This window comes from Oenanthe melanoleuca, chromosome 3 (assembly GCF_029582105.1).
Source record: "Oenanthe melanoleuca isolate GR-GAL-2019-014 chromosome 3, OMel1.0, whole genome shotgun sequence".
In the NCBI taxonomy this organism is placed as follows: Eukaryota; Metazoa; Chordata; class Aves; order Passeriformes; family Muscicapidae; genus Oenanthe; species Oenanthe melanoleuca.
The window spans coordinates 105,808,891-105,832,938 of record NC_079336.1 but is presented as its reverse complement, the minus strand read 5'-3'; the positions used below and the strand labels follow the sequence as shown (position 1 = coordinate 105,832,938).

The following is a 24,048-nucleotide window of genomic DNA, read 5'->3' as shown; positions in this document are numbered from 1 at the left end:
CAGGGAAGGGCAGGGAAGGTAAAACTGTTTGCATGGATCTTTTCCCTTCTTAGTGTTGTTTCATTTCATCTCACTTTACAGATAAAAACATCTTCCTCTGAGCTAGGGAGTCCCAGAGCTCTTCCCAGTGTCTGTGGGATTTCTGGCCAGCTTCTTCTCAAAGGCTTCAGAGAGAGGGCATGAATAGCCACAGGGAGATGGGAAACCTCCTTCCTGTCTTTGCCTAGGGAAAGATCCCAGCAAGATGGGCCATGCATCCATCAGGGAAACCCTGACCCAAAAATCTGAATCTGCTGGCCAGGCATAAGGGGGAAGGCATAGGTTGGTGGGGAGGATAATTCTTTTTTGGCATCATCTCATTTCACTCAGTTAAGCTGCTTTCACCATCATTTCATGATCTGCAAGGGCCTCACAGAGATTTTGAAGTGCTGTTTCCAAATCCTTGCAGAGGGAAGACTGGGGGGATGTCTCTCTTAGGTTTGTGCTTGAATTACAGACAGAGAAATAGGAAAGCAACACTTGAGAGTGGATGGGAGATGTCAGCAAGGGTCTCTCCAGGACTCAAGGGTTTCCTTGCACAGCCCACATCACCAAGGCAGGGCTCAGAGGGAGCCAGGCTCAGCCACAGAAGGTGCAGAGGGCTTAGGGAGAGCCCCAGCTGCAATGGGCTGAACCAGCCCTGCTGCCTGTGCCTGGGGAGCATCCTCCATGGGTATCCACAGGAGCATCCTCCATGGGTATCCACAGGAGAATCTTCCATGGATATCCACAGGGGCATCCTCCATGGATATCCACAGGAGCATCCTCCATGGGTATCCACAGGAGAATCTTCCATGGATATCCACAGGGGCATCCTCCATGGGTATCCACAGGGGCATCCTCCATGGATATCCACAGGAATATCCTCCATGGGTATCCACAGGAGCATCCTCCATGGATATCCACAGGAGCATCCTCCATGGGGATCCACAGGAGCATCCTCCATGGGTATCCACAGGAATATCCTCCATGGGGATCCACAGGAGAATCTTCCATGGATATCCACAGGGGCATCCTCCATGGATATCCACAGGAGCATCCTCCATGGGTATCCACAGGAGAATCTTCCATGGATATCCACAGGGGCATCCTCCATGGATATCCACAGGAGCATCCTCCATGGGTATCCACAGGGGCATCCTCCATGGATATCCACAGGAATATCCTCCATGGGTATCCACAGGAGCATCCTCCATGGATATCCACAGGAGCATCCTCCATGGGTATCCACAGGGGCATCCTCCATGGATATCCACAGGAGAATCTTCCATGAATATCCACAGGAGCATCCTCCATGGGTATCCACAGGAATATCCTCCATGGGTATCCACAGGAGAATCTTCCATGGATATCCACAGGAGCATCCTCCATGGATATCCACAGGAATATCCTCCATGGATATCCACAGGAGCATCCTCCATGGATATCCACAGGAATATCCTCCATGGGTATCCACAGGAATATCCTCCATGGGTATCCACAGGAATATCCTCCATGGATATCCACAGGGGCATCCTCCATGGATATCCACAGGAGCATCCTCCATGGATATCCACAGGAATATCCTCCATGGGTATCCACAGGGGCATCCTCCATGGATATCCACAGGAGCATCCTCCATGGATATCCACAGGAATATCCTCCATGGGTATCCACAGGGGCATCCTCCATGGATATCCACAGGAGCATCCTCCATGGGTATCCACAGGAGCATCCTCCATGGATATCCACAGGAGCATCCTCCATGGGTATCCACAGGGGCATCCTCCATGGATATCCACAGGGGCATCCTCCATGGATATCCACAGGAGCATCCTCCATGGATATCCACAGGGGCATCCTCCATGGATATCCACGGGAGAATCTTCCATGGATATCCACGGGAGAATCTTCCATGGATATCCACAGGGGGATCCTCCATTTATATCCACAGGAGCATCTTCAATGGATATCCACAGGAATATCCTCCATGGGGATCCACAGGAGCATCCTCCATGGATATCCATGCTGACCCCCTGTGGGGCTCAAAGAGTGGTGTTTGCCCCAGGACTTCTCACTCCTTTGCAGCTGCAGAGCAGGCAAAGGCTTCTTTTCTTGCCAAGCAGGGCATCCATGGCATGCTGCAGGCATGGAAATATCCCAGGGGGTGACAGACCCTGCTCACTGAGCCCTTCCTTGCAGGGAGAGGTGGAGCAGGTCTCTCCACTGACAATAAAATTCCACCCAAAGAGGCAGAAGGGAGCTGAGCAGGCATTCCCACTGCAGGAGCTGAAAGCCCCTTGCAGCCATTCCCACTGGTGGGGGGAGCATGGCAGAGAGGGACAAGCACCTTTTGTGCTCCTTGTCCTCACCAGGAGCACTAGTGCAGCATGCAGGGCTCAGGGGATGAACTGTTTGAAAACTGGGGTGAATCTGATTGCAGATTGCTGATCCAATCTAGCACTGGTCCGGGGAGGAAGAGATGCCCTTGCTACTCAAGTCTAGGAAAAGTTGCAACTAATGGGTATTGATCAGAGGAGAAAGCAGATCTGTGGGCACAAATTTATGTGTGAGCTTGAAAGATGTTCCCTAAAAGAGGAACAGTGTGAATAATCAGGCTTTGAGACAAATGCTAATCAGCATTGCATCTTGCCTCTGAATCTCCAAACATGGTGTTTAATCTCTGAAATTAAAAATTTCCCTGGTGAGAAGTTAGACAACTTCAAGAGGCTCGTGCTTGAAAAATTCAGCTTGGTGTGCATTGGTTTCAGATCTTTCTGATTGTGTGGAGTTGAGTCTGTCCAGCCCAGCCTCTGGGTCTCTGAGCAAAGCAAAAACATCCATTTCTTCCCTGCTTTATTGAGAGACCAACAGAGAAACATGGATTAATCAAAGGCTACCCAGGACAGCTTTCAATCACATCTAAAGGCACTGAGTTCTTCGTCGTGAGAGCTGTGACACAAACATTTTCCCATCAGGAAATATTTTATCAGAGATTAAAGCTCAGATGTTTGTTATGAGGAGAAGTATCTCCTGCAAGTGGCATCTTGGTTTTGGCAGTCTGTGGGACTGTCTCTGTCTTGCATTGGATACAGGATCTTACCCATAGGAAAAGAGTGGATTTACAGGGACTTGAGTTGGACATTTGACAGCTGTAGGTCCAAGGAGTTGATTAATTAATTACTGATATCCACCCCAGCTTTTCCCTGCGCTAGTGATTTCTAGTTTAAAGCAGTTTCAGATGGATTCACCTTGTATTCTGTCTCTGAGAGCCTGGAAAGTGTGCATGTGCATGCATCTATACAGAACCCATGTGAGCACCCTGCCCTTGCTTGGGGGTGAGCCTTGCTTTGACCAAAGACCTCTTGAGGTCCCTGCTCACCTGTGAGCCCTTCTACAACTCTGTACTTCTGTCCAGGCTTCAGCAGAGGGTATCTGTGCTTCCCTGAATGCTGTGTGTCCATATATGCATGGATATGATGCTCAGTACAGCAAAACAAGCTGAATGAAGTCACAATGAAGCAAGAATAAAAACTGTGCCTAGCTAATAAAAAAAAACCTATTTTTTTTTTTAAGCAGCAACAACAATATATAAGGCAGAGGTTTGTTTGTTCCTCTTAGGAATAAGTGTTCTGGTATTACAGTACTTATTTTGGAAATTTCATGACAGTGATTTCATCCTTTGTAGCCACGTGTGGCTCAGTACATTTTTACCATGGTTGCCAAGTAACAATCACTAAGCATTTGTGTCTAGATCAGTAGAGGCGAGTGGAGGGAATGGATAAAATCTATTTTCAGAGGCATAATCATCGGTGGCTCTTTGTAGGTTAATGGTTAAGTTCACTCAGCAGGGACAGCGTTTTGAAGGCCTTGGGATTTACAAACAGGAAAACAAAATGCAAAGAGACTAAAGAGGGGGGATTTTTTATCATTTTTATTATTCTTTCAGAGCAGAATGGCTTATGAGTGATTAAGAAGGCATTAACTATGCTGGACGTCCAGTCCCGCCTGCAACAGGAGCTCTGTAATCCCCTCCTTGGGGCTGCTCTGTGTCCTGCTTGTTTCCTGTGCCAAAACCTGCAGCACCACACACCCCACCCTGCCCTGCTCCTGCTCCTGCTCCTGGGGTAGCTCACAACTGGTGCAGGTTTTCCTTTGGAGCAATGGGGGGAAGGCAGAATCTGTATAGCTGCGGCACAGTAGAGGCTCTGCTCTCTGCTCTCTGCTCTCTGCTCTCTGCTCTCTGCTCTCTGCTCTCTGCTTGGACAGCCTGGACCAGCTCCTGGCATGTGTCCAGGCTCAGCTGTGTGGCAGCACCTTCATTGGCACCTTCCTTGGCAGGGCTGGGGCTATCACACAACTCCCCTTCCCTTTTCTCCCAAGAAGGAAACGTCAACCTGGGAAAAGGGGCCAGGTGTTAATTACATTTCACTGCTCTTTCTGTGGAGGGCCAGCGTGTGGGATGTACCTGGAGTGAGGGTAGGGCTTCCATAATTCTGTTTCCATCGGGTGTGTACTCAGAGGAAATAAACTTGAGCGAGAGGAGCACCTGGGCACATTTCCAGGAGCCCTCTGTGACCTGCCTGGGCTTGTCTTGGCAGATCAAAACTCAGGGATGAGCCAAGGAGGCAGCACTCGCTGCTGACTCTGCCATAATTCAGCATCCCCTCCTGGGAGAGGAGTCAGGGCTGCCCTGCAGAGACAGAGGGAGTGAGGGAGGGCAGGAGAAATGCCGGGGAGCAGGGGTGAGCTCAGCTGAACACGCTGGGGAAGGAGTACAAAGAGGGGCTCCCCCTCCCCTACCATTCCTGATGGAGTGGTACCTGGCAAGTGGCACTGCTCTGTGCATGGACTGCAGGGGTAACAAACCAACGCCTTGCTCAGGGGGCTGAGCACTCTGTGAGATGGCTGATCTGCTCACTCAGGGGAAATCAAGGTTTTGCCAAGGTCTGAGACACCCACGGGTGCTGCCCACAGGGCTGGGGCACCAGCAGCCCTTGCTTTTGACGTGGAATGGAGAGCCAAATGGCATGGGTGTGTTTGGCAGGAACAGGCTGTGAGGAAGGACTTGGAAGCACTGCCACACCTGGCACTGGCAGCACATTTCCCTCCGTCTTCACAGGGGCATGAAATTCCTGCCTGGTGTCCCCAAACCTCCCGCACACAATTCCCACCTGGAAGCCAGGCTGTCAGCAGACAGGAATGGGGGAGAAAAAGGGACTTGCCAAGTGTTTTTGTGGGTGCCCTGGAGATGACAAACATGAAGGGATCTATCTCACACACATTCTCCCCACAGCAGGAAGGAGCTGTTCCTGTTTAACTGTGGGATGCAGGATCGCTGTTCCACACTGCTGAACAGGCTGGGAACCAAGCAGGGCCAAAGCAAAATGTGCCAGAGCAGAACTGCTGGCACTCTCCCACCCAGGCCCTTCCTCTTGTGAAACTGCAGTATTTTTAGAGGATTGGTCATATCACAGAGTTCAGCTCGTGTCTGTTGGCTGGGGTTGCTGAGTCCATCTGTGATTCCTAAGTGATGTAAGGGGTTGGAGCTGGAAACCACCAGGGTGAGTGGTGCAACACAAATGGGAGTCCCAGAGTTTGCCTTGGATGTGAGGAAAGGCACCAGAGTTCTGTTATTTGTGATCTGCTGGTCTGTTGGACTGGTGTGTGGTTTAGTGAGGACAGCTGGATTTAGGATTAGGACTGGGGGGCTGCTTTCATACAAGTGAGAGTTGCAGTCATTTTGAGGATCTTGAGATCATTTTCATAGGAGTGTTGTGGCCCCTATGTGATTGCAAACATGAAAAGTAAGATTGTAAGTGAATCAACTAAATGCATAAGCATTTAGCTTATGCAATACCAATATTGCATAAGCCCAATATTAATGCAAATGCAATATAAATATTGCATTCAGCTTATGCAATACCAATAGCATAAGGTACATTAAATGGATCCTAAGATATAGGGAAATGCATAATTTTTAATAAAAGAGGCATCTACATATTTTGCACCATAAATACTGTATTTGGGAAAATGAGTCTCTGGTGCTCTCCCATCCTTCAGCATCTTTTTCCTCCAGGGTAAGAAGGTTTTGAGGATGGGGGGGGTAACAGAGCCAGTTCAGCCTTTAATGTCAGTGAGGGCATTGTCACTTGTCCTGCCAAACCCCCCAGAACTAGAGGCAGCCACTACCAGGGTGAACCACAGCTGAATTTCTCTGTGTGCAGCCACTGGTGACCACAGTCCTGAGCTAGATGAGACCAGATGTGTCCAGGGGTGAGGTGTGGGCTGTGTGTTACTGCTGCTTGGAGAGTTACAGTCAGCAGCTGCAAAGTGAGGTGCAGAAAAGGCTTAGTGCTCAGATCTGCACAACAGGGCCCCATCTGTTCTGCAGGAAATACATACTTGTAATAAATTAACATCTTGTACCTTCTGAACACAAAAAAAAAAAAAAAAAAAAAAAAAAAAAAAAAAAAAAATTAAAAAAACCAAATACCAGCCCTGCTGAATTAAAGTGGAAGAAACTTTTTCCTTCCACTTACAAAATCCAGTAGCTAGAGCAGCTCCCAGTCCAGCAGGAATTTAATTCACACTGAGGAGTTTCAGGGTTGGGTTAAGAGTGTTTTTTTCAAGTAGATTTTGACATCTAGATCCAAACTTAATTGTCCTCTTCTAAAGGACTGAGATTTGGAAAAAAATAAAGGGAGACCACTAGTAATTGCCTATCCTTTTAAAAACCCTGCCTTCCTCTGAGAATCACAAGCAGGGGGAAAAAACACATTGCTTCTTTTTCACATCTTCATCTGACTGCATTTCATGGAGCAGGAGAGATAAGGGGCCCTGCAGGACCTTTGCTTTTTAAACACGGGCTCAGTGCTGGATTTCACACCTCACTATCAGAGTTTCTGCCTGTGCAGTGCCTTACCTATTTGGGAAGAGGTAAATGGCATTCCTGCCTGGTGTGCCAGCACTCAGCCCTGGAGCTGTTGAGAGAAAGGCAGCTGGAGCTGTTTGGCTTGGACCCAGCAGGACATCACTTTTCCAGCGTGCTCCAGGCAGATATGGACATCTTGATGTGCCAGCAGCCCTTCCCATGCCCCCAGCCAGCTGGGACATCTCACTTGGCACCTGCTCTGCCAAATCCAGCGTGGCCGTGCCATTCCTGACTCACAGCCACCTCAGTCCCAGCGGGTCTCCTGTCTGCTGAGGTGTTTGGGTGCATGAGCCCAAACAGCTGCTGCCTGCAGAGGTGTGTTTTGTCATTTTGTCAGCCAAAGGAACCTGATCAGCAGTGCGTGTAGCAGTTTGTTAAATCAGCAAAGCACCCGAGGCTCGGAGACACCGCCTGCGTGTCCGGGTGGTTCTGCTGGGAATCATCCCGCTGAGCCTGGCAGCACCCTGCCCCAAGGCAGCTGCTGGGGAGCCACTCCACCAGCCTCTGGAGACACCCACTCCGTCGTGTGGATGGCAGCAGAGCCCAGAGTGGGCTTGACAGGGGGAGAGATGGCAGATCAGCACCATGGGGACACTGGGGACAAGTCATGGGGACGGGGACGCTCGTGTCAAAACCCTCTCTGAGGCAAGCCAGGCTGACACTGGCCACACTGCTTTTGGAAGCTAAAAATAGCAGCAGAGGGGAGTCAGTCCTTGGTTAATCTGGGCTTGTTAGGGCCAGACATCCTGATCCAGTTCAATACTTTTGTTAAAAAGGCTGCATTTGCAGCACTGCTGGACTGGCCCATTGCCCACTAGGGTGACACTGGCCACTGGGCGCTGGGCCAGCTTGACTGGGTGACTCCAGCATCCTCCTCCAAAGGCTGAGATGAAATGTTGGCCTGGCTCATTCTCCTGAGACCTCATACAGTCGGTCACAAGCAGAGCTGGGATTTCTCTGGATGTCTCAGCCCCAGGCTCACGAACATCCACTTTGTCCCCAGAATTCTGCTGGCAGGCCAAAGCTTTCTAATGTCTAACCAGAATACTATGCCAAAATGCATTTTTGAACGTGGCTAAAAAGTCCAGGCCATCATGGATGTCCCAAGGAGAGCAGGAGGCAGGAAAACCAGTGTGCATTAGTGATCCACTATCTATGGCTTCATAACAGCCTGAATGTTGTTCCCTGGACATTCTGAACTGCCCAGTGATGGAGGGGACTGCTGAGAGCAAATCCATTGGTTCTGGAAGCACTGGGATGAGCCCTGTGCCTCTTTTCCTAGAAGAAATTATCACTGCAAGGAAGAGGGAGCCAGAGGAGGGTGGATGGGCAGGCAGTGTGTCCTGGTGTCTTCAGGGTGGCTTGGCTTGCCTGGGAAAAGCCCAGCCCATCCAAGTGACAATTTATGTCATTCCTGGTGCCAGGACAGAAGGTCACTGGCTCAAAACTGGGAGAGAGATTACTTTGTTTGCCCACAGCCAGCTGATTAAAACCAGATTTTCCATACATTTGAGTAGTGATTAGTGATGAAATGCAAATGTCATGCAAATTGGTGCAAATGGCTGGTGTGCACAGCCAGCTCCAAAGTCAGTCATTTTCCTTTCCTCTGAGGCATCTGGGGACTTTCAATGTCCATGTGGAGGAGCTGGACAAACCCACTTGTGACCCAAGCATGTAGCTGAAGCAAACAGCGTGGAGAGAATGGGAAATCAACTGGCACCTGAATGCACTCACCAAATTTGGGTGGCACCTAGTTTGGGTGCATCAATATATGGATCTCATGCAAAGGTCTTTATTAAATAAACAGCTCAAGCAGGCCTTGAACATCCCTCACTTCCCAGCCTTCTTCCTCTTGTTTACTAGGGCCTTCCTGCAGTTCTGTCGAAAGCAAAAAAAATTCCCAAACCCTTGCCACAAAGAATAATTGCAAATATATATATGCACAAAAATATGTGCATATTTTTAACTTGACTTCTCTTTTCCTTTGGCTTGCAGATCCAGAGCATTGCTTCAGTCTGAAATGCAGTTTCAGGCCAAGTTTCCTCACTTCCAGGCAGCTTTGTGGGGACAGCAGGGCCAAGAGAAATAAATAAATAATGGCTCACAGAGTGAAATATTATATTTAGTAAGGCTAATGGGTCCTCCTGAAACCCGGTTGTGAAAACTTTAAAAAGTGTCTGTTTCCTGTAGCTATCAACATGCTAGAAAAGGGGAAGCCCTACAGGCTTGTCAAATTTTTCCCAATGGCTGCAGCTTTCACAGCTGGTCCTGATTATTTGCCTGGATCTTGCTCATTTTTCTGGAGCCCATATCAACCCTGGAATGGAAATCCTGGCTCCCCTGGCACCCAGTGTATCTCCATGGTGTGCTGCTGGCTGAAGGGTACCAGCCCAAAAATTATTCATCCTGATTAGCTCTTGGCTTTCCCTGCAGTTTGAGAAAACTGAGGTTGGAATGATCAGTAACAGAGTGGATAGAGGGGGCCTAATAAAGGACAAAATTCATGGTGCGTATAAGTTCCCATCAGGTCAGCAAATGGGTTTGTGCTGCTTGTGGCATTGCCCTTCTTGTGTTCACAGGGTTTGAGTGCTGGAAAACAAGCCCTTAGCTGTGCCTGGCTCGTGGTCACAAATTGCAGAAGAGAGATGGGGCTTCTCCAGCCCCAAAAAGGCAAAAGGAGCCCGAGGAGGCTGCAAGTGCTGGGCTGAGTGCCTCCAGGCTGTGCCTGTGCCTATTAAATATACATGGCCCTGCTATTTGTGGGACACAAATAGGGTGTGTACCAGGGAAATGTGTGGCTGGCTCTGCCTCATGGCAAACACTGAAGGATCGCTGCCTGTACCCACATCAGGCATAAATCTCAAATCAGATGTAAATCTCACCATCTTCAGCTTTCAAACCAGCCTCCCTCTGATGTTATTCATGGAACAGCTGTTTCAGGTGAGAAAAAATGGCATTTTATGCCCCCCTGGAAAAGCTGTGGTGTCCCCTTTGCCCAAGTGGGGTTCTCTGCTCTTCAGCTGGGAATCATTTTTGTTCGCTGCTCTTCTGGCAGGGCCCACTGCACACAAATTGCTGTCCACTTGGAATGTACCTTGGGCATTTCTATCTGGGTTTCTGGGAGATGAGAAACATGTTTTTCTGCCTATTTCTAGGATTTTGACATGCAGCTGTTTATTTGAGATGTAGAAATGGAAATCTCATCTTCACGAGTCGCTCTGGAATTTTCCTGCAAAGATCAGTGGAAGCAATCATTAATATGGGGCATCATTTATAGCTCTGTGCAGAATAATCCTCCAGGCTCTCTGGCAGCTGTGAATTGGAAAACAATCAAGACCATTGCTAGAGGGTTCTTTTAAAAAAACAAAACAAACAAACAAACAACAACAAAAAAAAAAAAAAAAAAAATAAAAAAAATAAAAATAAAAAAAACACCACCCCAAATATGTTATTTGATACATTGCCTAGCTCTCAGGAAAGGAGGCAGCAAATTGCAAATCTCTCTCAGAAAATGCATGCAAGCACCATTCCAGATTCTTAAGGTTTTGGGTTTTGTTTTTTTCCCATGCCCTGACATCTTCCCTGAGTAGTGCCAATAAAATTAGAGACTTTTGCTAATGTGCTCTGCGAAGGTTCCTCTGGGGAAACAGCAGCCATGTGAACAAATGTTCACTTCCAGGAGGGGCTCCAAGGCTGCTGCAGTTCCCCCTGGGCTCAGCCCAACACAGAGCTGGGGCTCACCCTGCTAAGGTTAGGGCTTAATTTAACCTAAATAGCTTTAAAATGTGAGCACTGGTGAGAAAATAAAACTTAACTGCGTGTGGCTACTGGAGGATCCCTACCTGGCTGTAGGAAATAAATTTGCTCATGGTCAGTTGGACATCCTGATATTCAGTGGGAAACTCGGTATCATGATGAGATGATGTGAATTGAAGTGATGAATGACACCAGGGGGGCTGCACTGCAGGGAATTTGGAAGGGCTTGGAAGGGCACTTCAGCCTGTCTCTGAATGGAGTCTCCAGCTGAGATTTCATTCTCTTCTTTGAAAGCATTAATAGCCCCACAACAGCACTTGTCTATGCTTGAAGGAAAAGCAAATGAGTGTCAGAGAGGAAGAAGGGCAAGATACAAAAAGCAGCTTGTATTTCCTGGCTGGTTGTTTTGGTCAATTTGGTTTCCTCTTATTACACTTTACTAGGGTTTCCTTAAATCCTGACAGTGTCTTTAGAACAATTCTTAAAAGATACTTTTATAATACTGCAGTTGCCATCACTAGGGAGGCTTTCTGGAGCCAAAGGCAACTCATGCTGGCTTTGCTTATATATATATATATATCACTCTCTCTCTCCCCCTCCCCAGCTTTGCACTGGGAGGACTATGTGAGAAACCATTTTTCCCTGGCCTCCCTCCTGCCTTCCTCCCACCCAACAGCTCCTAAACCATCCCAGTGGTTCCCACACTAGGGAGAAACTCCTGAGCACAATACTGAGGTGTGTTTCCATTTCTTCATGCTTTAAATGCTTCTGAGTCTCCTAGTGTTAAATTCAGGAGCAGCAGGGGTTTTTTGGTGGCATCACTCCACCTGCAGCCAGAGAACACAGCACAGGGAACAGGTTCTACCTATGCAGCTGTCCTGGTTTGAAGGACAGGTGTCTGCCAATAAAGGCAGGAACTTCTCTTTGAAATGGAGAATGTAAATCCCCTCCCTCCAAATTATTATAATTTTGAAATTAAGGGGCTCTCAGGCAAAGATATGGGAATTAGGAATAACAGTTCTTTACTAGGAAAATTAAAATAGAAATACAATATTACAAAGAACAATCCCAACCCTGACAGAGTCAGAATACAGCCTGACACCCTGTCAGTCAGTCAGGGTGTTGGTAGCAGTCTCATTAAATGGTGGCTGCATCCTCCTGCAGTGGCAGATGTGGTTCAGCTGGAGCAGTGCTCCTGGAGAAGGTGCAGTTTTCCTCTGAAAGTCCAGGGATGATGTGGAAGGGTCTGGTTTTCCTCTGGAATCCAGTGGAAAAAGGCTGCTTTGGTGTTCCAAATCTCAGTTTTTATCTAGGTAGGAAAGGTTTGGCTGCTCCCCCTGGCTGGAGCATCTCCCAGTGGGATGATGTAATTTTATCAGTCACACAGTGGGACTGAATGGGCCAGCAGCAGATGATATCTTCCTGGAGGGAGGATGGGGTGTGGAAAAGATAAAGATGATTGCCCCAGCTGGTTTTAAAGCTGGCCCATTAGCAGATGGTATGTGCCATGGAGATAAGGGTCACTGTCCCACCCAGCTTCAACAGAGGGTGATGGAATACACATTTCTGGCCACATCCTGTACTGCAACCCAAGACACCAGCCAAGCTCCTTGGACAGAGTTAAACTCTAGCTTTCCCCAGCAGCCCTGGCTCACTAAGTCAGGCTCAGGATCAGGGTGGGCAGAAAAGGAGAATCATCCTCTGCAGATCCCAGGCTCAGTATGTGTCTGTGTCCCAGCAAGCTTCATCATTTACCCACACCAGCTGGTGAGGAGGGCTACCAAAAATACTGCAGAGAGCCTGTCATCCTTGCAGCAAGGATGCAAAGTCTGTGGTGCAGGGGCCATGTGCCTGGAGACATTCCTAGCTCAGAGGCCAGCAGTAAAGGAGGAGGGGAGGCGTGGCTGTGGAATTTCTCAAACCCCCAGGCTGCCCCTGCCATGGGTATCCAGGCCAGCCAGTTTTCCTGCTGCTGCCAGAGCTCCCAGCTCCCCAGCAGCTCCCAGGCACAGGAAAAGCCCTGCTGAGGGCACAGCCTGTGCAAAAGCAGGTTTGGCACTGGGAAAGAATGGAGCATTTCCAGAGCAGATTAAATCTTCCAAGACTTTGAGCTGCCAGTTTGAAGAAACCTACGCATTTTGCAAGTTTTTAGAGTCTTAGGACTTGGTCTAATTTAAGCAAATTGGCACATCCTGAGCACTAGAGAGAGAGATCCTTCTGCTAAGTTTTGTCCTCTGCAGAAAAGCATAAGGAAGAGAGAATTACTCAATATAGTGTTTGGGGAAAAAATGTTTGCATGGGCAGACCAGCATGTTTTTTTATTTTTTTTTTCTCCAGAGCTGAGACAGTGAGGTTTCTCATTACTCTCTCAGCAGTGGCCACTCTACATGGAAAGTTTCATTCTGAATGGCTAAAGTCTGGCAAAGCACCAAGCAGCTGAGACAGACTCTAAAATAGTGGAAAGTCGTGGGCAGGCTGAACAACAGGCACTGCCTTTAACTCACAGCCCTGACTGCATCAGGCAGGATGAGCATGTGTAAGATAGGAGGATCTGCTGGAGAAACAGCATCTGGGAAGTTTTCCCTCTCCTTGTCTTAACTGAAGATTGCAGAGGGATGGAAAGCAGCATTCAGGCTCTGGGGTTTGTGTGGGAATTGCCACTAACATCTGCAGTTCCCAGCAGAAGAGAAATGTGCAGCTGGACCTGAGGCAGCCCCTGTGCTGCCCTGGTGTGAGGTGGGGCTGGAGAAAGCCCTGTCTTCATGTACAGTCTGCTGGTGCTTGTCTTCTGGCCTTTAATTGTGGGCCTTGATGATCTTGGGTGTCTTTTCCAACCTGAATGATTCCGTGATCCTGTGACTGTCACAGGAGCAAACCCAGCACGTGTGTGTCCACGGGGCTCTGAAGAGGGAATTTTCCATCCTGTATTCCATGTATCTGCCATCCTTCAGGTCATATAGACAGACTGGAGCTGCTGAGCTGACCCCAAAGGGTGGAATTTAGCCCCACACAGAGCTGGATTTAGTTTACTCCCACAAGGAGACCTCTGAGAACCTGAACACACAGGTCCAGGCTGAGGCCATCGAGTGCTGTGTCCTGCTGCCACAATGACCATAAACAGGGTTGGCACATGGCTGAAACCTCTGTGGGCAGGGACTTCTCTGTATTGCCATTTTTAAAAGCTCTTGGCCATTTTCATGCAGGTACAAGAACCAAAATATGGACGATTTCCCCTGGGAAGAGGGGAAGAGCTGCTGGCCAAGGCTGAGCCCATCACAGGCACCCTGCCCAGCAAAGCCACCACAAAGCATTCAAGTGCTCTTCCACTCTCACATTTCTCTTGGCCACTTGGTTCCTCTTATTTTAGCTTTGTTTAAACAATCTCCTTGGTAACTGGAGACAGAAGCAGAATTTTTTCATGCTCCTCATGGGATTGGTTTCCTGCCTATCTCAGCACTGGGAGGGATTCTTGGCAAACTTGTGTTTGCTTTTGTGCTCCCACCACAGGCTTTAACCCCATGGATCACTGGGCACTTCAGGATACCTGGTGTCTCTTTCAAAGGCTTTTTGTGCACAGTTTCAGCTGAGAGGGGTATGTTTCACCACATAATTTATTTGGCAGTAAACAGGTGGTGTGTCAGTCACAGTGTGAGTGGTGACTCTTGAAGCTGCCTACATGCTCCTGACCTCCAGAGTGTCCAGAAACAGGGAAACTTCACTGGAATGGCCCTTGTCGGGATGCTGCAGCCACCAGAGTGGCAAAACCCCTCAGCAGGGGCAGGGAATGGCTCCTTGCTGTGGCAGCACCCAGGTCCCACAGCCCTGCACACCTTCCAGCACCTGCCTGAGGATACTGGGGTCCTTCAGTCTTTTTAGAGCAGTTTCTGTGGGGGTAAGGGCATGAATCCCTGGCAATTCCTAAAAACCTGAAGGTGTTTGAAAGGACAAGGGAAAAATCCCATCTCAACTGACACCCTTTTTTCATCTGCCCTCTGGAGATGGAAGTCATTGAAAAGGAAGTGGGGGGGAAAAAAACCCAACAAACCAAACAACTACCAAGCTGTCTGAAGATTTGCTGGGCTGGAGACAAAGAAACCCCATTGCTGGCACTCAACCCCTGAGATTTTGTGGTCATCTGTTGACCTAATGGTCCAAACAGTGTCCCTTTTAAGGCATCATTGCCCCAGCAGCAGCCCCTCTCTGGGGGTGGCAGAATACTTTATGGGGCATTGTCTGGGCTTGCTGGCCTTATCCCTGGGTAGAAAGGACAAGAAGGCAGGTTCTGCATCACGCCCCTCGCAGGGCTTGCCTTGTGGCACAGTGAGAGCATGGCAAGGCACTGGGGTGTAGCTCCCAGCTTGGCTGATGGTCTTCAGAAATGAGCATCCCTGATGTTTCAATCCTGTATAATGACAGCATTTCATGTGCTGGTACCCACACTTCACATCTTTTGTACCATCAGGTAACCTCTGATACTGTCCCAGCATGAAGGATTTGCCAAAGGGAGTCTGGACCAGAAATGAGCATCCAGTCACTTAAATTGCTAAAATGTGAGCATTCCACTTGAGCCTCCCTAGAGCCCTGACAGAGGATAACTTACAACTTTTCCTAGTAAAACTTAAGTGTGAGTCTACTGCCCAAGTCTTTAAATCAGTCCCTTGCATCCTTCCCTGGGCAAGGGGTGATGAATGCAGTGATGGCCAAGTGTTTATTCCTGCCACACCATCAGGAGGCTTTGATCCCGCCGCTGGGTCACCATGCCAAGAATTTCAGAGGAGTGTCTGGAAAAGCAGGGCCTGATCTTTGGGGCCAGCCATCAAATGAGAGGAGTCAGACCCATGCCTGGCTGAGCAGGGAGCTAAAATGATGCTGGATGCTGCTCTGGAAAGCAGACCTGCACATTCTCTATTGATGTTTGCCCTTTTGGATTTTTGTGGAGTGGCCTCTGCTGTCACTGAGCATTCCCCATGTTCTCCTTCTTTTCCCATGTTCAGCTGCTTTTCCAGTAGCAGAGCTGGCTGTCAGCAGCCCTGGCAGAGTAGCAGGGCACAATCAGGACTCCTCATCAAGTGTCTTCCCAAATAAGAAGGAAAATTCTCCCTCGCCCTGAAACCCTGGAAGCAGGAATTGAAATGTTCCTTCCCTGGGAAGGAAACACTGCCAGGATTGATGCAAAGTCTTGCTGTAGTGGCAGTGCTGGAGCAGCTCATGCACAGCACATGTATTTTGGGCTTCCTTGAGTCCTGATTCCTGATGCTGAAGCCATACTGTTAGACATTGACCTATTATTTCTGGTGGTCCCCACTGTTTTGTTTAGTCAGGTTTAACTCAGAAAAATTTGCTAAATTATTTACAGAACTGCAGAAATGCCCTTTTTTGCTGGCAGTGGCTCGTTGAAATTCATTTTGTGGAGGCCAAAAGCCATTTAAATAAGAGTGATGGCTTCTGTTTGAGGAGAATTGTCATGGCAACTCTCCAGGTGCACACGGGGAAGAGCAACTCATATCTATTTGAAAGGTGTGAGCAATTATTGTCATGAGGGGGAACCTGGCTGCAAAGAAAAGCTGGATGTGTATTTGGGTGCAAGAAGCAACTGTGTGCCAAGTTTCTGTCCCCTTATTTATCTGCCTGCACTACCCACAGACCTGACTGCCCAGCCAGGTCAGTCAAGAGAAAATTCCAGGAAGGCAGATGGGGGGAAGTGCCAGACTTTGGCTCTTAACCCTGTGGGGTTAGAAGTGGGATTTGCAGGGTTTTATACTGAGCAGGGATGTTGGGCTGTGCTGAGCCCTGGGCAGTCAATCCTTTGCTTGCAGCACAGGCTGGATTTTTCAGGACTAATGCAGTTTTCAGCTGGCATGGGCAGGGCTGTGCACAGCCAGGGGAGAAGTTATTTCTACTCTGTCAGCTTTCCTAGGCACCTTAAGTAATTGCTGCTGGGGGTGTTTTGATCAAATTCACATCAAATGTGTTCTCCCTCCTAGTCATCAGTGGTATTGCTCTCTTTGTGCAAGCTGTCCTTGGAGCTGCAGACACTGATGATGATGGGTCTCTCCTGTTTAATCCCTCAGGGATCCTGCCTCCAGCAGGCTCTCTGGGAGCTCTAAGGGCTGTGGGTCATAATCACTAGACATGCATGGCAATGGGATTGGGAAAAAGCAGGAAAACAGTTTTGTCCTGGTGTCACCATATCCAGAGCCATGGAAGAGGAGGCCACAGCTGGAGCTGTGGAAACATTTAAACATGACCAAGGGCTGGTTTGGGGCAGATCAAGAGTGGCATTCATCTATGCCCAGCTGGTCCCTAGCAAGATGTGGCAGATGGATGAAGAAGTGCATTAGTCAGAGCACAGAATTCACAGTCACATCAGAGCAAACATTGAGGATTCGCCAGAAAAACATTTCTGATCTGACAAATCCTTCTCAATATGGTCTTCCTAGGAGGAGAGTCAAGCAGCATTCAGTCTGGCATGTGAAATCATCTTACCTGGCAATCGTTGCTCCTAAAAACTATTTTCTGAGACACTGAGCATCAGCTGTGCCTGTCATGTCCCAGCTATTTGAGCAGCAACCACCCTCAGTCTTCCTGTCTCTGCAGACCACCTCTGATGCCTTGTGTTTCTGCAAGGCCAAGGAAGAGCAGGCAGGCTGGATCTTTTTCCAGGATTTTCCTGGTAGTGATGCTCTGGTGTTACAGGATAGTGTTACTTATTTGAGCTGTATGTTGTCATTTAAACTCAGCACATCCCAAGGCCAGAGGAGCAGTTGGTTTATGCAGACATGGAAATGACAACACAGCCCTGAGGTCTGATTCATTCAGGACACCTTGGAGAAAAAGGTGGAGGGCATACAAGAAAATGAGAGCAGCCAGGTGAATTTTGGCTCCAGCGGTGAGGGGAAGGTATAGAGGGATCAGCATTTCCACTTCCCTCCCCTTGTTAGCAGAGTCCAGGCTGGTGTGCTCAGTCGGTTTTGGGAGGCACTGGACTGTGAAGCCCCATGCAGACCTGGGCTGCTGGACCAGCAAAGCAAGCTGCCACATCAGATCAGCTCACATCCGTGCCTCCCAAAGCCTGCGTCATGCTTCGTTTCAGGCAGGTTTTCCTTTTCCCTCCCTGTCATGTTTGCAGTGTGCTGCAGGCAAAATTTTCATTAAGTACAGACATTTCGTGTCAGCAAGGCTTGGTTCAGCAAAGGATCCTGCATGGGTGACTCATGGGACATCTCACACAGATGGGAACCCTTTAGCAGGGACAGCAACCCTGATGAACCCTCTCCTCTGTCAGAGACCACTGCTGGACAGCTAAAAGCATGTGTGGCACAAGGTCTTGCACAGAATCTGCCCCAGTTTTGCTCCTCTTCTGCCCCTTGGGGAGGTTTGTCCCTGCACTGGCTGAGCAGGTGTCACCTGTGTCCCCCACCACGCACACACTCACACCCTGTGGGTGGACAAACACCTCCACCACGGACCTGGGTGTCTCTGTGGGTGAGACTGTCACCTCCTCACCACAACCTGCAATTCTGTTGTCAGCTGGTGGAAGAAAAGCCCCATCACCTCCTTTTCCTTCCCAGAAACAAGAAACTTCTTTCCTTGAGTATCTGTCAGTAATTTGAGCAGGGAAGCTGCTCTTGGGGTTGGTTCCAACCATGCCTGGGAGTCTGGTCCAGGCTCTTCAGTGTGACTGGGGCTCATTTATGTGGCCCTGCCCTCTGGCTCAGCTGTGATGATGATGATGGTGATGACGATGGTGATGATGATTTGGGAGTTTTCTTCCCCCAGGCCCCCAGTGACTACAGTAGCTGTGTGAGGCTGGGAGCTTCCCAAGCCACGTGCCCATCTCTCATGGCAAGCTCCAACTTCAGCTAATTAAGTGGCTGGCTGACAAGCAGACACATGAGAAATCAATGTGGCAGGGTTCTGTGGGAGTCTGGGAGCTCGTGCTAGGACAGGCAGCACCGATGGATGTGGCTTTGCAGTGTCACCTCCAGAACATGTGTCCCTCATGGCTATTCCCTGGCTGTAATTGATGGTTCTCTGGGTGGGAAGTGCTGCTCTGCTTATCAGGGCTGGCAGCACCAGGCTTAGGCAGCACAACCCACTCCTGACTGCCCAGCCTGCATGTTGTAGCTGTGAATCTGCAGTTGAGCACCCTCCAAGCTGCTCCTGCAGCTCTCCTGGGTGGTCAGAGAAGCTGGATGTGTGACAAGCTGCAGAAGTGCATCATTCCCTCTGTTGATTCAGGGACAAGTGTCTGTGCAGACAGCAGCAGCCTGCCATGTTCTCAGGGGCAAGCTTGCTGCTGACTGCTCTAACAGCTGCTTGTGTGTTCAGAGGTCATTGTTTTCCTGCCCCACTGGAGACACTGATTATGTGCAGAGCTTCCTGGCTATTCCAGCTCTGGCATGACTGTGGTTCTGAGAGAGAGCTGGGCTTGTGACACCTCTGCTCCTGGAGATCTGGCCCTGTCAAGAAGTTCCTGGATGATGTCCCCTGTCCTCCAGCATGTCCTGCCTGAACCTTTCCAGAGCTGGCTGCTGATGCTCTCCAGGCTCCCGTGGTCCTTGCAAGGCTGGTTGTTTGTCTGAGCCAGGAGAGGGGTTTCTGCCATTTCATGGAACTGAGCACTGCAGTGTAGATTGGGACTGACAGGATTTTTGAAAATATGCTCAGGATTTCCACAGGGCTGCCACGACTGTGCAGATATTCAGCTTCAAAACAAATGCAAAGGTCCATGGAGATCCTCACCAATAATTTCTGATGCCATTTGATCCCTTGAGGGAAAAGGCCAGTGAAGACAAAAGAGCTGGGAGTCCCAGATCATTCTTGCATCTTTGCCCCGTGCTGCACTCATCTTCTCTCCTGTGGTCAAAAAAATACCCAAAGAGAAATATTTTGCTGTTGATCTCTATCCTGCTCCTGTCATCCTGTGCCAGACTGTGACTGTTCTAGCTCGTTCCACCTGTACCTGTCCCTGCACACCCACGGGATTGCTCTCAGGGTGCCTTGCCCCACTGGCATTTTGCCCTAAGCTTTGCTTCTCCTCTTGTCCTGCTTTTGCCATTGGACATTGGTGTAGCAGCTCTTCCATAGAGCATCACCAGCCAAGAGGACTTTTCCATGGGCTGTTGTAAGTAAGGGTTATGTGTGGAAATGCTGTGATAAGAGACCTCTTCAGTTTGAATGAAATAGCATCGTTTGAAATGAAAAGCAAGCCCTGATGGAGAGCACTGGAGACTTGGAGCGAGTGCAGAGCTTTGTATGACACCTTCACAAAGACACCAGCCCTCTCCTGTTGCTGCTGCATGTCTGCAAGAGGGGAAGAGCTGAAAATTCTACAAGATGTGTTTACTCTTTGATTTCCAGAACACTGAAATTAATTCCCTCAGCAAGTGCTTCGACTGCAGGCTCAGGGAAGTGCAATTTCTGGTACAGAAGTGAGGACAGTCAGATGGGTCATGGATGCCCTCAGTCTTCATGCCAGAGCATGGCTCCTTAGCTCAGAGATGAGATGGACCCAACACCAGTGCAAGGAAAACCCAGAAGCATCAGGGTTGCTGCAGACTTGCTCCATGGTTTCACTGGAGGAAGGGATGCAGGGGTGTGTCAAGGCTGGTGGTTTATATCAACACAGGACCTCTATCCCCATGTGCTGGGGAGATTCTCCAGAAATTGTTCTTTCCCACCTGCAGCGTGACTGAGGGTCAAAAGAGGAAAAAAAGATGATCCAGCTATTCCAAGGACTGTTGTGCACTCATGGGATCCTGAGTGTTAGGCTTAAATACCCAGCTCCTGGAGACACAAGGTTCTGGCAAAAACATCACTGTCAGACCCAAATCAAAGCTGATTCTTGGACTCTGTCTAGAATGGTCAGCTTGGAAATACCCTCTGTATTGACCCCAGACTCCCACGAAGTGAAGAAAATGTGTAATGGTTTAGATGCTGCTTTAATCCTTTGGTTTTTTTCCCTCTGCCTTGTGGGTGTGGGACTCCTTGATCCTGCAGTGACACAGCATGAGGGGTTTTAGGGTGCTAATAAGTGCCCCTTTTGTTTTCTGTTCTGCACTATCACAGCTTGTTCTGAAAGAGCCCCTGAGCCAGAGAGACAGCCCCTGGGACAGAGAGGCTGTAAATGCAAATTTCAGGAGGGACTTTGGTGTCCCCATGCCGCTGTGTCCCGCTGGGAAAGTCCAGGGGCAGGAGCTCAGGTGTGTGCAGGACCCTGGGCAGGGGCTCTGTAGCAGGCAGCAGGCTGTGATGGAGACCAGGCACGCTCTAAAAATAGCCTGTGTTATTTTCACATCCTTACTGTTTCTCCAACACCATAAGGAGGCAATCCTTTCCTCCAGGACTGCGGTCTCGTCCCAGGGACAAATTTGCCTCAGCAATTTTTGCTGATTGGAAATTCACCTGGAGAGCAGAGCTGCCATTTGTTCTGCCTACCCATTTTCCCAGCAGCTTTGTGCAGCAGAAGCAGCAGCAGTGCAGAAGTCTGCCCAACACGGGGCACTTGTTCTCATCCCAGAAGGATCACCTGGAAAACTGCATAACACCACCACCTCCTGGCAGAGGCACTTAAAGCCCTGTAATTCTGCTTTATTCAGTGAAGTCCTGTTGGTGTTGTATCTAAGCACCAGAAATTTTTTTTTTTTTTTTTTAATTGCCACACAGATTTCTTTTCGTGGGGGAGAATTGTTTTTGTGGGGCTTTGAGGAGTGCCACACATGGCAAGCCAGAGTGCACCCACAGGAAGTTTATGTCTTGATGTCTCTGCTGCCCTCAGAATTTAAGAAGGCACCTCTCTTAATTAACTTTCCTGAGGGGATTTTTCCTACATGAGGCCAGGATGCAGTGTACATTTTAATGGGAGCTGTCAGGAAAATTATTGATTTTGTTAGTAATGTTTCTGAAATTGTGCCATTCTGGTAATTCTATCAGGTTCTCTTTGAAAGCTTAACTGAGAGTATCTTTATATCCTTCATTAGTTTTTTAATACACGATAATTTCCCCTAACTCATCAACACAAAGCAAGATCAGCTGCCTGCTTGGTAACCATTTTTTCTTATGTACAAACCTATTGCAGCAATAATTACAAACTGAACAAATTATTACAGATATTCATTATGAAATATGATTACACTGAGCCCGTGCTGCATTGTTACACTTTTCACAGCCATCACTTGCTCTTGAGTAAATGGTTTCATTAAAAGCATGAAGGGCAAACTTAATACTCTTCTGACTCACAGCAAACAGCACAAGAAATCATCCTGGCTGCTCCTCTAAGTGCTTGAGGTGTTTACCCTGAATGAGTAGAAAATGTTGATTCTGCTGCCAAATACTTGTAGCTTAACAGAAGGGCTCTGGGTGGCCAGTGCAGATGTGCAAGGAGAGGAGAAAGCCAGAAATCACAGCAGTGTGGCCTCAGTTTCACTCCCCTAGAGCGTGGCTTTCTTCCATGTTTATGGGTTTTCAGTGCTGGGACCTGCCAGGAGCAGCAGAGCCTCCTTCATCATATCTTGGAGCAGCCTTGGGGCTGCTTCAGCTTGTGCTGGGTGCTGGTGGGAAGTGCAGAGGAGCCAGGGATGGGATTTGAGCATTTCTCCAAAGAACAAGGCATTCAGGTTTGGGTAGGAGGGAGCAGTGGGAAAGCTGGTTTATATAAAAGCATTCACAGGAGGGCAGTGCTGAGTGTGGGGGAAAAGCAAACCCAGACAAAAATGCTGGCAGCAAGCACAGGAATGCAATCACTGCCTTGGCTTTTTGCTGTGTGCTGTTACTCCTGCTTATTTCTTGTCTGGATCAAGATGAGAGCCAGGAGGAGGTCCTGTCCCCACAGCAGTGCCATGACAGTGAGCAGAGCCTCCAGGGAGGAGCAGAGGCAGCTGCATTTATGGCCCTGTTGTTTGTGCAATGACTTTGCACTGTAGGAAGGACCACAGCAGCACAGGTCCACCACCCCATGTTGGTACCCCAGGTTTGGCCACCTTCTGGTGAGCAGCTTTCAGGCCTTTTCTCACTTTTCAGTGAGTCCCCTGAAAAGAGCTGAAAAACATCCGTGCTTTTTTTTTTTTTGCCCTTGGAAGAGCAATTTTTACTTTATTAGGTGGCTCAAGGAGTAAATTTCTCTCGTGGTGGCCACAGCCTCCTGAGAGGCTTTCAGCTTCTGTGGTGTGTGCTTGTGGCTGTGCTCTGAGTGGTGACTCTGCCTTTGGACCTGTCCTGATGATGTTCCAGGAGCAAATTCAGCAACCCCTGGGTCATGTGAGAGGGAATTGCTGCTCCTCCACTCTCTAATGGGAGAGGACTAAACCTTGAAGGCTTGGGAAAGGACGTGCTTGTAAAGTAAATTTAAGAAGTAAAATCTCACCATCAGCAAAGCTTTCCATGTGCCTGCCCTAACCAGAAAGGCCATTTTTCCTTTGTATTCACTTCACAGAAGGCCTAACTCCAACCTCTCTTTCAAGCTTGTAAATTAGAGCCTCCAAAGCCCAAACTGAGCAGCTGATCATGATGTTGTCCATGAATCTGCTGAGTGTGGGGAGACAGTCTCTTCCATGCCCAAGCTTGAGCAGTGCATCCTGCTTCCAGGGGCTTGGTCTGTGCTGGCTCCCAGTGCTTGTGCTCATGCAGAGTGTGCAAGCTGCCAAGGGGCTGTTCTATGTTGCATCTGAGGCTATAGTTCCTTGTGCAATGGAGAAGCAAAAAAGAGAGAGAGAGAGCTTTACTGAAAGAAACACTACACTTATATAGGGTAGATCGTGCAATACAGGACAGAAAACACTCACTGGTCCAAGAAGGCAACACCTCTTTGAAAACATGCTTTCTGCAAAACATCACGAGACACTCACATGTCTCTCAGGCACCCTGCAGGGGCATAATCATTGTTATAATCTCTTGTTCTTGTGCAGCCTGAGAAACCAAAGGCTTCAAGGCTTTTTCCCTGGTTTCCAGCAGTATCCAATGACAGTTCTATACCACAGGCTTTTGGAGACAGACGTGCCTTGCCAAGACACCTCTGGGGGTGGTTGGCCCAGGCTGTGTCGTGCCAGGGAGGGTGGCACCTGCAGGCTGCTGGTGCTCTGTGGTCCATGCCCATCCTGAGGCAATCTTGGCCCATTGGCACCTGCAGGCTGCTGGTGCTCTGTGGTCCATGTCCATCCTGAGGCAATCTTGGCCCATTGGCACCTGCAGGCTGCTGGTGCTCTGTGGTCCATGTCCATCCTGAGGCAATCTTGGCCCATTGGCACCTGCAGGCTGCTGGTGCTCTGTGGTCCATGCCCATCCTGAGGCAATCTTGGCCCATTGGCACCTGCAGGCTGCTGGTGCTCTGTGGTCCATGTCCA

General features: G+C 48.9%; 1 protein-coding gene across 4 annotated transcripts in view; it reads left to right on the top strand.

Moving 5' to 3' along the window:
- Nucleotides 1–24,048, top strand: part of SLC8A1 (solute carrier family 8 member A1) — a 118,747-nt gene that overhangs the window by 80,300 nt on the left and 14,399 nt on the right. The window lies entirely within an intron of this gene.